Genomic DNA, 18820 nt, shown 5'->3' with positions numbered 1-18820 from the left:
ATGAGCACTTGACACATCATAACATTCAAGGCTATGGGCTAACTGCTGGTAAATGGGATTAGGTAGGTAGGTAGGTCATGTGTTTCTCACATGTTGGTGCAGACTCGATGGGCCGAAGGGCCTTTTCCGCACTGTGTGATTCTGTGTGGTCTACCTTATCTAAACCTATCATAATCTTGTACACCGTTATCAAATTTCCCTCAATCTCCTTTGCTTGAAGGAGAACAAAACCTTCTAGCTCATATCCCCCATCCCTCGACCCATTCTGTTAAATCTCCTCTGCCCCCTCTCAAGGACCCTCACATCCTTCATAATATGTGGTGATCACTGGTTTGCACAGACCCAGATGTTCTGTGTTCGTGTCTGTGACATCATCACACATTGACAGATACACTATGACATCATCGCACATTGACAATTACACTATGACATCATCACACATTGACAGATACACTATGACATCATCACACATTGACAGATACACTATGACATCACACATTGACAATTACACTATGACATCATCACACATTGACAATTACACGGTGACATCACCCCGCTCTCTGGGTATTTCCTCAACTGGGAGATTTTTCTCTGACTCCAGTGCTTCTGATATCTTTCCAGTTGCAGGCTCCAGAAGGAGATTTTGAAGTTGAACCTTGAAATTGTTTCACAGGTGTTTCACAAAGTTCCATGGCTCTGAGGTTGGTGTGAATGCCTTCTCAGTTACGTTGTTAAGGTTTGTTAATGTCAATGCGATTGTTAAGGTAAACAGGTGATGGGTGTTTGAACACAATGAAGTAGGGGATAGCTGGGACACTGGGCGTGGGTGAGCAGTGTTGACAGTGAGCCAAGTCAACAAACTATCTCAGCAAGAAAAGACCCTGTGTCTTAGTTTTGACTTCCCCAATTGGTGTGGATCCTGTTAATGGCTGGTGTGGCTTCTTTCTTGTGGATCTGAATCCCATGTCCATTGTTATGATTCTTGGCCAGACAATTATGCGATCTGGTTAGGGTTCAATAACATTTTGTTTCAAGTAGATGAAGGTTGAGATTTAAGACACCTACTTTTGGAATAAAGACACAAGTTTCCATGGGTTTTGAACAGCAATAAAACAATATTTACTGTACAAGTTCAGAAAGATAAAACAATTTACAATCTGTATCTGATATTCGAACATTCAGGGTAAGTGAGGTACATGTGAATTAACAGATGAACTGTGGTGAGACACATCACAATACAGAGTAAATGACAGATGCAACCAAAACAGATTCCATGGATTTCTCTACAATCCACTCAGCCGTTAGTCCCATATTGAGTCAACCAATCTCACTGAAACTTAGTCTTTCTCAAGAGGGTTTCCAATCTCCAGCGTCAAAGATCTCACCTGGAATTCTCTCCAAAAGTCACTCCCACTCAGACAGCTTTAACAATGGCCCACCTCACAGAGTTTCAGTCTCGCTTTCCGAGATTCCTTCTCCCTGGATTCCTGAGTACACTCAAACACTAGTTTGCAAGCACAGTTTTAGAGTTATGGCCGTGCCAAGCAGAACACCATTGCTCCAATGGGGTACCTTTGCTTCCTCAGCCCTCTTTAGTTAAATTCTGCCCCTTTTCTCTTAATTTTTAACTCAACTTAACTGGGACACCTGCCCATCCCTTTCTCTGTGCCACCTGTTGCTTGGCAACTCCCGGAAATAACTGCATCAAGTGGAGCTGTTCACTGACACTTGAACTGATCTGTGACGTATCAAAACACTCCCAGAGGGTCCCACCCTTGTTACTAGACAGGAACCAACGTAACAAGCATTAGAACATCCTGTACCTTTAAATTTTACAATCTGCACAGTTAGCACCCAGGGATGCAGGATGAATTGAATTCATAACACCATCCATTGCTCTGTTTCAGCTCTGTCCTCTCTGATCACCTCTCTGCTATTGCCCAACTTCCTCTGTCTCTAATATGGGTGTAGTTTAGCTGTTTAGTATTTTACTGTTACTTCTGCTGACTGAATCTAAATGAAGTGTTCACTGCTACCCATCCCCCCACCCTGTGCTGCTGGCTTCCCAGCTTTATCTTCTCACAATATCTTTCATCGTCAGGAATTGTTTTCCCCTGTGCTATAGTCCATTTATCTTCCACCTCTGAGATCATATTGACCATCAAATTCTGCACCATTTTTATTCCCTGTAATTCATCCTGCACACCCTGAAATGTTTACTCTGTTTCCCTCTCCACAGATACCAGCAAATATTTCCAATCTCCAGTTTCCTGTGGGGAAGATGATGTTTGACCTTCTTGAACCGCTGCAGTCCGTGTGGTGAAGGTGCTCCCACAATGCTGTTAGGTAAGCAGTTACAGGTTAGGGTTAGGGTTGTCCAGTCCCTTCCCACCTACATCCGTGATTCCTCTGACACCTTACATCACATCAACAATTTCCAGTTCCCTGGCCCCAACCGCTTCCTCTTCACCATGGATGTCCAATCCCTCTACACCTCCATCCCCCACCAGGATGGTCTGAGGGCCCTTAGCTTCTTCCTTGAACAGAGGCCCGAACAATCCCCATCCACCACTACTCTCCTCCGTCTGGCTGAACTTGTTCTCACACTGAACAATTTCTCCTTTAACTCCTCTCGCTTCCTCCAAATAAAAGGTGTGGCTATGGGTACCCGCATGGGCCCCAGCAATGCCTGTCTCTTTATGGGGTATGTGGAACATTCCTTGTTCCAGTCCTACTCCGGCCCCCTCCCACAACTCTTTCTCCGGTACATCGATGATTACTTCGGTGCTGCTTCATGCTCTCGTCGGGACCTGGAAAAATTTATTAATTTTGCTTCCAATCTCCACCCCTCCATCATTTTCACATGGTCTATCTCTGACACTTCTCTTCCCTTCTTTGACCTCTCTGTCTCAATTTCTGATGATAGACTGTCCACCAATATCCATTACAAGCCTACCCACTCCCACAGCTACCTCGACTACAGCTCCTCACACCCCGCTTCCTGTAAGGACTCCATCCCATTCTCTCAGTTTCTTCGCCTCCGTCGCATCTGTTCTGATGATGCTACCTTCAAAAACAGCTCCTCTGACATGCCCTCCTTCTTCCTTAACCGAGGTTTTCCACCCACGGTCGTTGACAGGGCCCTCAACCGTGTCCGGCCCATATCCCGCGCATCCTCCCTCACGCCTTCTCCTCCTTCCCAGAAAGATGATAGGGTCGCCCTTGTCCTCACTTATCACCCCACCAGCCTCCGCATTCAAAGGATCATCCTCCGCCATTTCCGCCAACTCCAGCATGATGCCACCACCAAACACATCTTCCCTTCACCCCCCCTGATGGCATTCCGTAGGGATCGTTCCCTCCGGGACACCCTGGTCCACTCCTCCATCACTCCCTACTCCTCAACCCCCACCTATGGCACCTCCCCATGCCCACGCAGAAGATGCAATACCTGCCCCTTCACTTCCTCTCTCCTCACCGTCCAAGGGCCCAAACACTCCTTTCAAGTGAAGCAGCATTTCACTTGCATTTCCCCTAACTTAGTCTACTGCATTCGTTGCTCCCAATGCGGTCTCCTCTACATTGGAGAGACCAAACGCAAACTGGGCGACCGCTTTGCAGAACACCTGCGGTCTGTCCGCAAGAAAGACCCAAACCTCCCTGTCGCTTGCCATTTTAACACTCCACCCTGTTCTCTTGCCCACATGTCTGTCCTTGGCTTGCTGCATTGTTCCAGTGAAGCCCAACGCAAACTGGAGGAACAGCACCTCATCTTCCGACTAGGCACTTTACAGCCTTCCGGGCTGAATATTGAATTCAACAACTTTAGATCTTAAACTCCCCCTCCCCCCATCCCCACCCCGTTTCTCCCCCCTCCCTTTTTTTTTTCAATAATTTATATAGATTCTTCTTTTCCCACCTATTTCCATTATTTTTAAATCTAAAACTAAAACCTTGTTAGTCTTTCCACCCCACCCCCACTAGAGCTGTACCTTGAGTGTCCTGTCTTCCATTCTTAATTAGCACTTTTCTTAGACAAATATCACCACCTTCAACACCTCTTTGATCCTTTTGTCTGTGACATCTTTTGATTAACTGCTCCTATCACTTGTTGTTTATCTCCACAATCACGACACCCTCAACTTCTCTCTCCCCCCGCCCCCCCACCCACCTTAGACCAGCTTATATTTCACCTCTCTCCTAACTATGCTTCAGTTCTGCTGAAGGGTCGTGAAGACTCGAAACGTTAACTGATTTCTTCTCCACCGATGCTGCCGGATTTGTAATCATCTCGGCTCCGCAACGAGTGAGAAATAACCGACTGTGGGAGGGTAATGGAGGTGGTGGAGTGGGTGTGGCGGGTTCATGAACACCCAGTGGAGGCCCCAAACCCACAGTAGGAATGTACAGGTCCCACGTTTGCTGCAAATCCGGCGGCAACTGCGGGACCTCGTCCGCCCCTCACATTTCCGCATTTATAGGGGGCATTGTGCAGCAGGGCGCGTGCGCGGTCATCCTGGTCCAGGTAGCAGGAGGAGAGAATGTTGTCCATTTCTATCCTGGGCTGACAGGGATGGATTTTGGAAACTCCTTTTACAGGGGGTTCGAAGGGGAGGATTTACACACAGCAAACTCAAACCAAGAGAAATGTTTGTTTCTTCTCAATTTCTATCCTGGACATACAGTGATGGCTATTCTAAATTTCTATTACAGGACATTAGAAAGGGTGGATTGACAGACAGGAAACTCAATTCAAGAATCACATCAAGAACTGAAAGATTCACTCCATTCATCGGGACCTGTCTATCAACAGCATTGAATGTAGAAGGAATAAGGATTGTCTGTTCTGTCTGTGGGAAAAGATTTCAATCATCATAGGGACTGGAAAAAACAGAGGGAGAAACTGTTGAGAAATTTGAAAACAAGGATGAGAATCTTAAAATGAGTTATTGCTTCACCGGGAGCCTGTGTAGGTCAATGAGCAGAGTGCTGATGGGAGGAAAAGATACATTGTAAGTAAGATTTACTTATGATTTTGAGTACCTCTATCAAATCTGAAGGGTCTGGACAGAGTAGAGAGGGAGAAACTGTTCCCATTGGTGAAAGGATAGAGAACAAGATGGCACAGATTTAAGAAAAAATAATCAAAGTAGACATGAGAAGAAACTTTTTCACACAGCGAGTGGTTAAGGTGTGCAGCCTGAGAGTGTGGTGGAGGCAGCTTCAATCAAGGCATTCAAGAGGATCAGGACCTGAAAAGGAAGAATGTGCAGGTTTATGAGGAGAAGGTGGGGAAATGGCACGAAGTGAATTGCTCATTCAGAGAGTTGGTACAGACAGGAAGGGCCGAATGGTCTCCTTCTATGCTCTCACAATTATATGAGTCTGTGATAGGCAGTGAAGTTTTGGATTCTCTCAGGTTTATGGAGTTTGAATGTGGGAGGCCAGATAGGAAAGTGTCAGCATAGACATGTCTAGAGGGAGCAAAGGAATGGATGAGATTTACAGAGTCAGAGAGGTCCACAGCACAGAAAAAGGCCCTTCGGCCTATTGAATCTGTGCCGGTCAAACAAGCACCTAACTATTCTAATCCCATTTTCCAGTGCTAGGCCCATAGCCTTATATGCCATTGCATCGCAAGTGCACATCCAAATACTTCTTAAATGTTGTGAGGGTTTCTGCCTCTACCACTCTTTCAGCCAGTGAGTTCCAGATTCCCACCACCCTCTGGATGAAAAAATTCTTCCTCGCATCCCCTCTAAACCTCCTGCCCCTTACCCTAAATCTATGCCCCCTGGTTATTGATCCCTCCACCAAAGGGAAAAGTTCCTTCCTGTCTACCCTATCCATACCCCTCATAATTTTATACACCTCAATCATGTCCCCCCTCAATCTCCTCTGCTCCAGGGAAAATAACCCCAGTCTATCCAATCTCTCCTCATAACTGAAACTCTCCAGCCCAGGCAACATCTTGGTAAATCTCCTCTGCACTCTCTCTAGTGCAATCACATCCTCCTGATAATGCACGCAATACTCTAGCTGTGGCTTAACCAGCGTTTTAGACAGTTCCAGCATAACCTCCCATATTCTATGCCTCAGCTAATAAAGGCAAGTATCCCATATGCCTTCTTAACCACCTTATCTACCTGTCCCGCTACCTGAAGAGACCAGTGGACATGCACACCAAGGTCCCTCTGATCCTCGGTACTTCCCAGGGTCCTACCATTCATCGTGTATTTCCGTGCCTTGTTTGCCCTGCCCAAGTGCATCACCTCACATTTATCTGGATTACATTCCATTTGCCATTGATCAGCCCATCTGCCCAACCTGTCTATATCCTCCTGTAATCTAAGGCTATCATCCTCACTATTTACCACCCCACCAATTTTCGTGTCATCCGCGAACTTACTGATCAACCCTCCGACGTTCAAGTCTAAATCGTTTATATATACCACAAACAGCAAAGGACCCAACACCGATCCCTGTGGAACTCCACTGGACACAGGCATCCAGTCACAAAAACACCCTCGACCATCAAACTCTGCCTCCTGCCACTCAGCCAATTCTGGATCCAATTTGCCAAATTGCCTTGGATCCCATGGGCTCTTACCTTCGTTACCCACGCGGGACCTTTTCAAAAGCCTTGCTGAAGTCCAAGTGGACTACGTCGAGTTTCAAAAATGTTTGAGCTGAGGCAGAAACAAAGTCCGGCGATGTAACTGAGGCGGATCCACCCGATGAGAAACCTTGCCTTTAGTTCTTCCCTCACAATCCCCCTTTCACTGACTCAAAACCTATTACATTTCTATCTTTCCACAGTTCTGAGGAAGGGTCATCACAACCTGAAAAATTAACTCTTGATGTCTGCACTGATGCTGCCTGACCTGCTGAGTTTCCTGACATTTTCTGTTTTTAGGTGGAAATAGACGGTCTTGGTGATGATGTGGATATGTGGCTGGAAGCTCATCTTGGGGTGAATCATTTCCCCATGGTTGTGAACAGTCTGGTTCAGCCTCAGACAGTTGCCTGGGAGATGGATGGAGTCAGTGACGAGGAAGTGGAGTTTGTAGTGGGGACTGAAGACAATCACAAGCCAGCAGTTTTCATGGTCACTTTTTCCTAGTGCCAGCCCCACAAATTCCTAGATTCATTCAGCTCAATTTCACAACCTGCCTTTGTGTTTTTGTGGGCTCTCTCTCACTCCCTTTTTTCTGTTTTAAATCAGTTTCACAGAGGATTAGAAGGGGAGGAATTGCAGTCGGGAAACTGAAACCAAACATCACATCAGGATCTGATGGAGTCGCCTGATTAAACATGGAAGGAAAAAGCACCGTTCACAGTGGGGAGAAACCGTACACGTGTTGTGTGTGTGGACGAGGCTTCAGCCAATCATCTGACCTGTTGAAACACAGTCACAATGGAGAGAATCCATGGAAATGTGGGGACTGTGGGAAGGGATTCAATCACCCATCCCAGCTGGAAATTCGTCAGCGCACAAAGACTGGAGAGAGGCCATTCACATGTTCAGTGTGTGGAAAGGGATTTTCTGATTCATCCAACCGACTGAGACACCAGCGAGTTCACACTGGGGAGAGACCGTTCACCTGCTCCGAGTGTGGGAAGGGATTCACTACCTCATCCAACCTGCAGAGACACCAGCAAGTTCACACTGAGGAGAGACTGTTTACCTGCTCTGTGTGTAAAATAGGATTTGCTGATTCATCCTCCCTCATGAAACATAAGCGAGTTCACACTGGGGAAAGACCATTTACCTGCACTGTGTGTAAAAAGGGATTTTCTGATTCATCCAACCGACTGAGACACCAGCGAGTTCACACTGGGGAGAGACCATTTACCTGTTCTGATTGTGGGAAGGGATTCACTCAGTCATTCCATCTACATAGACACCAGCGAGTTCATTCTGGGGAGAGACCATTTGCCTGTTCTGATTGTAGGAAGGGATTCACTGATTCATGGACCCTGCTCAGACACCAGCGAGTTCACACTGGGGAGAGACCATTTACCTGTTCTGATTGTGGGAAGGAATTCACTGATTCATCCAGCCTGCTGAGACACCAGAGAGTTCACACTAGGGAGAGACTATTTACCTGCTCCACATGTGAAAAGGGATTTGCTAATCCATCCACCCTACTGGAACACCAGCAAGTTCACACTGGGGAGAGATCGTTCACCTGCTCCAAGTGTGGGAAGGGATTCACTCAGTCATTCCATCTGCGGAGACACCAGCAAGTTCACACTGGGGAGAGGCCATTTACCTGCTCAGAGTGTGGGAAGGAATTCACTCAATCATCCAATCTGCTGAGACACCAGCGTGCTCACAAGTAACTGCTCTGGTTGGATTTAATTCCCAATGATATTCTTGTCTGAAGCATATTGATTGAAGTGTGTTTCTGCTGAGGTTAATAAACTCCAGCCCAGTTACAGATTCTGTATAAAATTGGAATAAATCAGCTTTGCGATAAACAGTGTGTTGAGTCGTTTTGATATCTCTAGCATAAGTTAGTTCCTTTTGAAGGGCTCTCCCTCTGCCCTGTGTCCTCCATCCTCAGCCCCAACGACAATTGTGAGGAGCTCATGGAGCTTCTTTGTCACTAAGATTGAGACAATCCGATCAGCTGCCTCTGCTGCTTCCCTCCCTCCCTCCCACTAACCCACCGGGACAAACTGTCTCTAAATTTCCCCCAATGTCTGAACCGTGAACTCGCATCTTTTTCCAGTTTCTCTCCCATCTCCTCTCATGCCCTCTGTGTGCACCACCTGCTCCATCGACCCTATTCCCCCTAAACTACTGACCATCCAACTTCCCCATGTTTGCCGTCATTGTCAATGGTTCTCTCTTTTCAGATACTGTGCCTCTCTCCTTTAAACCTTCCATCGTTACAACGTCCTTAAATAAAAACAAGCCCTTCACTCTTCCATCTTTGCATGCTGCCGTCTCATCTCCAGCCTCACTTTCCTTTCAAAAATCCTGAAACGTATTGTAATCTCCCAAATCCGTGTCCATTTTTCAGAGAACTCCCTGTTTGAATCCCTCCAATCAGGTTTCTGCCCTGTCTCAGTTCGAAAACAGTTCTTATCAAAGCCACAAGTGAGATCCTATGTGGCTGTGACACAGGTAAAATTTCCCTTCTGGTCCTTCCCGATGTGTCTCACCTTCTGGGAGAGGAGATAGCCAGACCCGTGAGGAACACCTCTACTCGGGCAGTGGGCTGAGTTTGAAAATAAACCCAAGAGCGACATCGCAGGAAAACTTGGTTGGTGAGAAGTTGCTGTTAGGGATTGTGTTTAAATAGCTTAAAACTAGAAAAAAAAACATTTATAAAGAGGTAGCTGCCTGGATTTCAGTAAGGAACACCAACAATAGGGAAGTAAAGTTAAATCAAGTCAAAGTGAAATATAGTCATAAAGTAAACTAAAGTAAGATAAAGTTAGGAGAATTGTAGCAAAGTGAAGTTACTGTTAATTTATTCTACTCATCCTCCTTTAAGTGTAAAATGAGAAGGAAGTAAAATGGGTAACAGGAAGTAATAGTGAGGCTACAAGGCAGGAGAAACAAAGCAGAGCATTGAGTATGCTTCGAATGCAGAATTATGTTAAAAAGACAAAATTAAAGGCGCTCTCCCTGAATGCGCACAGCATTTGCAATCGATGATCAAAAGGCACAAATATTAAGATATTATCGGGGTTAGATATTGCCATTATGGAAACATGGCTGCATGGTGACAAAAACTGGGAACTGAATATTCATGGATACTCAAAGTTTAGTGAAGACAGACAAGGAGGTGGAGTTGTGCTGATAATAAGGGATTAGATCAGTGCATTAGTAAAGGGGATCTCAGTTTGGAAGAACAATGTGTGGAATCTGTTTGGGTGGAGCTAAGAATTAGCAAAAGGCAGCAGACATTGGCTAGAGTTGTTCATGGCCTACCAAATGGTAATGGTAATGTATCAATCAGGAGATGATAGAAGCATGTAGCATAGGCTATACATTGATCATGGATAACTTCAATCTACATGTACTCTGGGTAAACCAATTGAGCACTGATGCTGTGGAAGATGAATTTCTGGAGTATGTTGGGAACGGTTTTCTAGAGCAGTATGTTGAGGAGCCGACTCGAGGACAGGCTATTTTAGATCTAGCATTATGTAATAAAAAAGGACAAATTAATAATCTTGTTGTAAAAGAACCTTGAGGGGCGAGTGAACACAATATTATTGTATTTTATATTATGTTTGAAAATGAGGTAGTTCACTCTGAAGCAAGGGTGTTAAAGTTGAATAAAGGAAATTATGAAGGCGTGTGGGAGAAATTGGCTGAGATAGAATGTGAAAATACATTAAAATGTACAGAGGCAATTGATAGTCTTCAAAGAATTATTACATAGCTTACAGCACATATACCTTCCTTCAAGGTGCAAAACCCCCAAAAAGTCAGTCAACCGTGGCTGACAAAGGAAGTTAAGGATGGTATAAGATTTAAAGATAAGGCTTATAAAGTTGCCAGAAGTGGGAGTAAACCTGAGGATTGGGAGGCCTTTAGAACACAACAAAAGAAGACCAGGAAACTGGTAAAGAAAGGGAGAATAGCATATGAATGCAATCTAGAGAAAAGATAAAAACAGACTCTAAAAGCTGCTTTAGGCAAATGTGGGTCCATTGAATGCAGAGTCGGGGAAATAGAGAAATGGAAGAGAAGCTAAATGATAATTCTGAGTCTGCCCTCACCGGGGAAGATACAAGAAATCTCCCAGGTTTAGAGATCCAAGGGAGTAGGGAGAATAAGGAGTTGAAGGAAATTAATATCAGTAAGAATGGGATTGAAAGTTGATAAGTCACTGGGACCTGACATATTAATTAGCAAAATAAACCCACATGGGATAGGAGGCAATACACTGATATGGATTAAGGATTGGTGAACAGGCAGAAAACAGAGAGTACGGGTAATTCTCGTGTTGGTAAGCTGTGATTAGTGGGGTACCATAAGGATCAGTACTTGGGTCCCAGTTGATCACAATATATATTAACGATTTGGATGTGGGGACCAAATGTAATCCTTCCAAGTTCACAAATGATACAAAGCGAGGTGAGAATGTGTTGTGAGGTAGATGTATAGCAGCTATGGGAGGATTTGACTTAGTGAGTGGGCAAGAACATGGCAGATGGAATATATTGTGGAAAAATGGCAGAAGGAACTGACGTTCAGAGTATTTCCTGAATGATAAGAAATTAGAAAGTGTAGATGTACAAAGGGACCTGGGTGTCCTTGTCCATAAGTCGCTGAAGGCTAACATGCAGATGCAGCAAGCTATTCAGAAGGCTCGTGGAATGTTAGCTTTTGCCACAAGAGGATTTGAGTACAGGAGGAGTGAAGACTTGCTTTAATTGTTTAGAATCTTGTTTAGACCGCACCTGGAGTAGTGTGTGCAGTTTTGGTCACCTTGCCTCAGAAGGATATTATTGCCATAGAGGGAGTGCAATGAAAGTTCACAGGCTTGTTCCGGGGATGGCGGGACTGTCTTATGAAGAGAGATTGGGCAAATTCACCCCTCTTAATCAGTACATATTTCACCACATCTCTACCTCCTTTTAGATCTGAAGAAGGGTTTTACGGACTCGAAACATTGTCTCTGTCTCTGTCTCCGCAGATGCTTTCAGACCTGCTGTGTTTTTCCGGCATTTTTTGTTTTTGTTCCCCTGTTCCTATGTCTGCGGTGGATCCCCCTCTCCCAGGCCTGGGTTTCCATGTGGTGTTCTGAATGATGACAGTATTAACCTTCTCCCTAACCTGTCCTAACCCTTCTGCCCATTCATTTATTGAAACCAGGGATTCTACTTGTTCTAATGGTGACTTTCCCTGCCTGGCTCGTCATTCCTTGAAGTCAGCCCTTGAATTATTTGTACATTGTTTTATTCTGTTCCCACATTTCAGTAACAAATGTTGAAATGTCTGCTCCACACCCACAGGGTTTCATCTGTTTAAAGTCACAAACAGAAAGGTCCAGTTTTCTCCTGGAGTTTGAGACAAATCAGCTTTCAGAATGATGCAGAGTTTCAGCCAATGAGGGAGAACCGAGCTCAGCCCCGCCCCTCATTCACTCTGATTGGCTGGAGGAGCAGCTGCTCCCATTCGGTCATCCAGCCCCGCCCACTCCTCCGTCACTGCTGGAAAAACTCAGCAGATCTGACATCATCTGTGGAATGAAAAAAAAACAATTAATGTTTCGAGTCCGTATGACTCACTGTTTTGTTCTCTCTCCACAGATGCTGTTAGACCTACTGAGTTTTTCCAGCATTTTCTGCTTTTGTTTCAGAATTCCAACATCCGCAGTATTTTGCTTTTACTTTAAAGTTGTGAAGTCACCTGAGCCAAATGAGATGCACCCAAGGATACTGGGAGAACTGGGTTAACAGAAATTTCCTCCATTTAAATATTGAGAAGACGAAAGCCATTGTCTTCAGTCCCCGCTACAAACTCCACTCCATAGTCACTGGCTCCATCCCTCCACCTTGCTGGGAGTTGGAGCGGAGCGGACCTGTGGGAGATACTCGGGAGATGAGAAGCGCCTAGAAATACAGGTCGGGGATTCGAGTGAGGCCTCCCTTGCTGGGAGTCAGAGCGGAGCAGACCTGCAGGAGACAGTGGGGAGCTGAGGAGCACCTATAAATACAGACTGGGGATTTGAGTGAGGAATGTCTATAAATACAGACCGGGGATTTGAGTGAGGAGCGCCTATAAATACAGACCGAGGATTTGAGTGAGGAGCGTCTATAAATACAGACCGGGGATTTGAGTGAGGAACGCCAATAAATACAGACTGAGGATTTGAGTGAATAGCGTCTATAAATACAGACGGGGGATTTGAGTGAAGAGCGTCGATAAATACAGACTGAGGATTTGAGTGAGGAGCGTCTATAAATACAGAAGGGGGATTTGAGCGAGGAGCGTCTATAAATACAGACCGGGGATTTGAGTGAGGAGCATCTATAAATACAGACTGAGGATTTGAGTGAGGAGTGTCTATAAATACAGGCGGGGGATTTGAGTGTGAAGCGTCTATAAATACAGACCGAGGATTTGAGTGAGTGTCTATAAATACAGACCGCGGATTTGAGTGAGGAGCGTCTATAAATACAGACTGAGGATTTGAGTGAGGAGCGTCTATAAATACAGACCGGGGATTTGAGTGAGGAAGGCCTATAAATACAGATGGGGGATTAGAGTGAGGAGCGTCTATAAATACAGACCGGGGATTTGAGTAATGAGCATCTATAAATAAAGACGGGGGATTTGAGTGAGAAATGCCTATAAATACAGGCGGGGGATTAGAGTGAGGAGCGCCTATAAATACAGACCGGGGATTTGAGTGAGGAGCATCTATAAATACAGACCGGGGATTTGAGTGAGGAGCGCCTATAAATACAGACCGGGGATTTGAGTGAGGAACGTCTATAAATACAGATCGGGGATTTGAGTGAGGAACGTCTATAAATACAGATCGGGGATTTGAGTGAGGAACGTCTATAAATACAGACGGGGGATTTGAGTGGGGAGTGTCTATAAATACAGACCGCGGATTTGAGTGAGGAGCACCTGTAAATACAGAGTGAGGATTTGAGTGAGGAGTGTCTATAAATACAGACCGGGGATTTGAGTGAGGAGCGTCTATAAATACAGATGGGGGATTTGAGTGAGGAGTGTTTATAAATACAGACCAGGGATTTGAGTGAGGAGCACCTATAAATACAGAGTGAGGATTTGAGTGAGGAGTGTCTATAAATACAGACTGGGGATTTGAGTGAGGAACATCTATAAATACAGAGTGAGGATTTGAGTGTGGAACGTCTATAAATACAGACCGAGGATTTGAGTGAGAAGAGCCTATAAATACAGACCGGGTTATTTGAGTGAGGAGCGTCTATAAATACAGACGGGGGATTTGAGTGAGGAACGTCTATAAATAAAGACCAGGGATTTGAGTGAGAAGAGCCTATAAATACTGACCGGGTTATTTCAGTGAGGAGCGTCTATAAATACAGACCGGGTTATTTGAGTGAGGAGTGTCTATAAATACAGACGGGGGGTTTGAGTGAGGAACGCCTATAAATACAGACTGGGGATTTGAGTGAGGAACGTCTATAAATACAGACGGGGGATTTGAGTGAGAAGCACCTTTAAACACAGACGGGGGATTTGAGTGAGGAGTGAGGAACGTCTATAAATACAGATGGGGGATTTGAGTGAGAAGCGTCTATAAACACAGATGGGGGATTTGAGTGTGGAGCATCTATAAATACAGACGGGGGATTTGAGTGAGCAACATCTATAAATACAGACCGGGGATTTGAGTAAGGAGCGTCTATAAACACAGACGGGGGATCTGAGTGAGGAGCGTCTATAAATACAGACGGGTTATTTGAGTGAGGAACGCCTATAAATACAGACGGGGATTTGAGTGAGAAGAACCTATAAACACAGACGGGGGATTTAAGTGAAGAGCGTCTATAATTACAGACGGGGGATTTGAGTGAGGAACGTCTATAAATACAGACGGGGGATTTGAGTGAGGAACGTGTATAAATACAGTCCGGGGATTTGAGTGAGGAGTGTCTATAAATACAGACCGCGGATTTGAGTGAGGAGTGTCTATAAATACAGACCGGGGATTTGAGAGAGGAGCGTCTATAAATACAGACCGGAGATTTGAGTGAGGAGCATCTAAAAATACAGACCGGGGATTTGAGTGAGGAACGTCTATAAATACAGACGGGGGATTTGAGTGAGGAGCGTCTATAAATACAGACGGGTTATTTGAGTGAGGAACGCCTATAAATACAGACGGGGGATTTGAGTGAGAAGCACTTATAAACACAGACGGGGGATTTGAGTGAAGAACGTCTATAATTACAGACGGGGGATTTGAGTGAGGAACGTCTATAAATACAGACGGGGGATTTGAGTGAAGAACGTCTATAATTACAGACGGGGTTATTTGAGTGAGGAACGCCTATAAATACAGACCGGGGATTTGAGTGAAGAGCGTCTATAAATACAGACCGAGGATTTGAGTGAGTGTCTATTAATACAGACCGGGGATTTGAGTGAGGAGTGTCTATAAATACAGACGGGGTATTTGAGTGAGGAGCGTCTTTAAATACAGACCGGGGATTTGAGTGAGAAGAGCCTATAAATACAGACCGGTTTATTTGAGTGAGGAGCGTCTATAAATACAGACTGGGGATTTGAGTGAGGAGTGTCTATAAATACAGATCGGGGATTTGAGTGAGGAACGTCTATAAATACAGACGGGGGATTTGAGTGGGGAGTGTCTATAAATACAGACCGCGGATTTGATTGAGGAGCACCTGTAAATACAGAGTAAGGATTTGAGTGAGGAGTGTCTATAAATACAGACCGGGGATTTGAGTGAGGAGCGTCTATAAATACAGACGGGGGATTTGAGTGAGGAGTGTCTATAAATACAGACCGGGGATTTGAGTGAGGAGCACCTATAAATACAGACCGGGGATTAGAGTGAGGAGTGTCTATAAATACAGACCGGGGATTTGAGTGAGGAGCGCCTATAAATACAGACCGAGGATTTGAGTGAGGAGCGTCTATAAATACAGACCGGGGATTTGAGTGAGGAACGCCAATAAATACAGACTGAGGATTTGAGTGAATAGCGTCTATAAATACAGACGGGGGATTTGAGTGAAGAGCGTCGATAAATACAGACTGAGGATTTGAGTGAGGAGCGTCTATAAATACAGAAGGGGGATTTGAGCGAGGAGCGTCTATAAATACAGACCGGGGATTTGAGTGAGGAGCATCTATAAATACAGACTGAGGATTTGAGTGAGGAGTGTCTATAAATACAGGCGGGGGATTTGAGTGTGAAGCGTCTATAAATACAGACCGAGGATTTGAGTGAGTGTCTATAAATACAGACCGCGGATTTGAGTGAGGAGCGTCTATAAATACAGACTGAGGATTTGAGTGAGGAGCGTCTATAAATACAGACCGGGGATTTGAGTGAGGAAGGCCTATAAATACAGATGGGGGATTAGAGTGAGGAGCGTCTATAAATACAGACCGGGGATTTGAGTAATGAGCATCTATAAATAAAGACGGGGGATTTGAGTGAGAAATGCCTATAAATACAGGCGGGGGATTAGAGTGAGGAGCGCCTATAAATACAGACCGGGGATTTGAGTGAGGAGCATCTATAAATACAGACCGGGGATTTGAGTGAGGAGCGCCTATAAATACAGACCGGGGATTTGAGTGAGGAACGTCTATAAATACAGATCGGGGATTTGAGTGAGGAACGTCTATAAATACAGATCGGGGATTTGAGTGAGGAACGTCTATAAATACAGACGGGGGATTTGAGTGGGGAGTGTCTATAAATACAGACCGCGGATTTGAGTGAGGAGCACCTGTAAATACAGAGTGAGGATTTGAGTGAGGAGTGTCTATAAATACAGACCGGGGATTTGAGTGAGGAGCGTCTATAAATACAGATGGGGGATTTGAGTGAGGAGTGTTTATAAATACAGACCAGGGATTTGAGTGAGGAGCACCTATAAATACAGAGTGAGGATTTGAGTGAGGAGTGTCTATAAATACAGACTGGGGATTTGAGTGAGGAACATCTATAAATACAGAGTGAGGATTTGAGTGTGGAACGTCTATAAATACAGACCGAGGATTTGAGTGAGAAGAGCCTATAAATACAGACCGGGTTATTTGAGTGAGGAGCGTCTATAAATACAGACGGGGGATTTGAGTGAGGAACGTCTATAAATAAAGACCAGGGATTTGAGTGAGAAGAGCCTATAAATACTGACCGGGTTATTTCAGTGAGGAGCGTCTATAAATACAGACCGGGTTATTTGAGTGAGGAGTGTCTATAAATACAGACGGGGGGTTTGAGTGAGGAACGCCTATAAATACAGACTGGGGATTTGAGTGAGGAACGTCTATAAATACAGACGGGGGATTTGAGTGAGAAGCACCTTTAAACACAGACGGGGGATTTGAGTGAGGAGTGAGGAACGTCTATAAATACAGATGGGGGATTTGAGTGAGAAGCGTCTATAAACACAGATGGGGGATTTGAGTGTGGAGCATCTATAAATACAGACGGGGGATTTGAGTGAGCAACATCTATAAATACAGACCGGGGATTTGAGTAAGGAGCGTCTATAAACACAGACGGGGGATTTGAGTGAGGAGCGTCTATAAATACAGACGGGTTATTTGAGTGAGGAACGCCTATAAATACAGACGGGGATTTGAGTGAGAAGAACCTATAAACACAGACGGGGGATTTAAGTGAAGAGCGTCTATAATTACAGACGGGGGATTTGAGTGAGGAACGTCTATAAATACAGACGGGGGATTTGAGTGAGGAACGTGTATAAATACAGTCCGGGGATTTGAGTGAGGAGTGTCTATAAATACAGACCGCGGATTTGAGTGAGGAGTGTCTATAAATACAGACCGGGGATTTGAGAGAGGAGCGTCTATAAATACAGACCGGAGATTTGAGTGAGGAGCATCTAAAAATACAGACCGGGGATTTGAGTGAGGAACGTCTATAAATACAGACGGGGGATTTGAGTGAGGAGCGTCTATAAATACAGACGGGTTATTTGAGTGAGGAACGCCTATAAATACAGACGGGGGATTTGAGTGAGAAGCACTTATAAACACAGACGGGGGATTTGAGTGAAGAACGTCTATAATTACAGACGGGGGATTTGAGTGAGGAACGTCTATAAATACAGACGGGGGATTTGAGTGAAGAACGTCTATAATTACAGACGGGGTTATTTGAGTGAGGAACGCCTATAAATACAGACCGGGGATTTGAGTGAAGAGCGTCTATAAATACAGACCGAGGATTTGAGTGAGTGTCTATTAATACAGACCGGGGATTTGAGTGAGGAGTGTCTATAAATACAGACGGGGTATTTGAGTGAGGAGCGTCTTTAAATACAGACCGGGGATTTGAGTGAGAAGAGCCTATAAATACAGACCGGTTTATTTGAGTGAGGAGCGTCTATAAATACAGACTGGGGATTTGAGTGAGGAGTGTCTATAAATACAGATCGGGGATTTGAGTGAGGAACGTCTATAAATACAGACGGGGGATTTGAGTGGGGAGTGTCTATAAATACAGACCGCGGATTTGATTGAGGAGCACCTGTAAATACAGAGTAAGGATTTGAGTGAGGAGTGTCTATAAATACAGACCGGGGATTTGAGTGAGGAGCGTCTATAAATACAGACGGGGGATTTGAGTGAGGAGTGTCTATAAATACAGACCGGGGATTTGAGTGAGGAGCACCTATAAATACAGACCGGGGATTAGAGTGAGGAGTGTCTATAAATACAGACCGGGGATTTGAGCGAGGAGCGTCTATAAATACAGAGTGAGGATTTGAGTGAGGAGTGTCTATAAATACAGACGGGGGATTTGAGTGAGGAACGTCTATAAATACAGAGTGAGGATTTGAGTGTGGAACGTCTATAAATACAGACCGAGGATTTGAGTGAGAAGAGCCTATAAATACAGACCGGGTTATTTGAGTGAGGAGCGTCTATAAATACAGACGGGGGATTTGCGTGAGGAACGTCTATAAATAAAGAACAGGGATTTGAGTGAGAAGAGCCTATAAATACTGACCGGGTTATTTAAGTGAGGACCGTCTATAAATACAGACCGGGTTATTTGAGTGAGGAGTGTCTATAAATACAGACGGGGGGTTTGAGTGAGGAACGCCTATAAAT

Source organism: Cetorhinus maximus, chromosome 23, assembly GCF_964194155.1.
Source record: "Cetorhinus maximus chromosome 23, sCetMax3.hap1.1, whole genome shotgun sequence".
Classification (NCBI taxonomy): domain Eukaryota; kingdom Metazoa; phylum Chordata; class Chondrichthyes; order Lamniformes; family Cetorhinidae; genus Cetorhinus; species Cetorhinus maximus.
Note: the sequence above shows the minus strand (reverse complement) of the source record.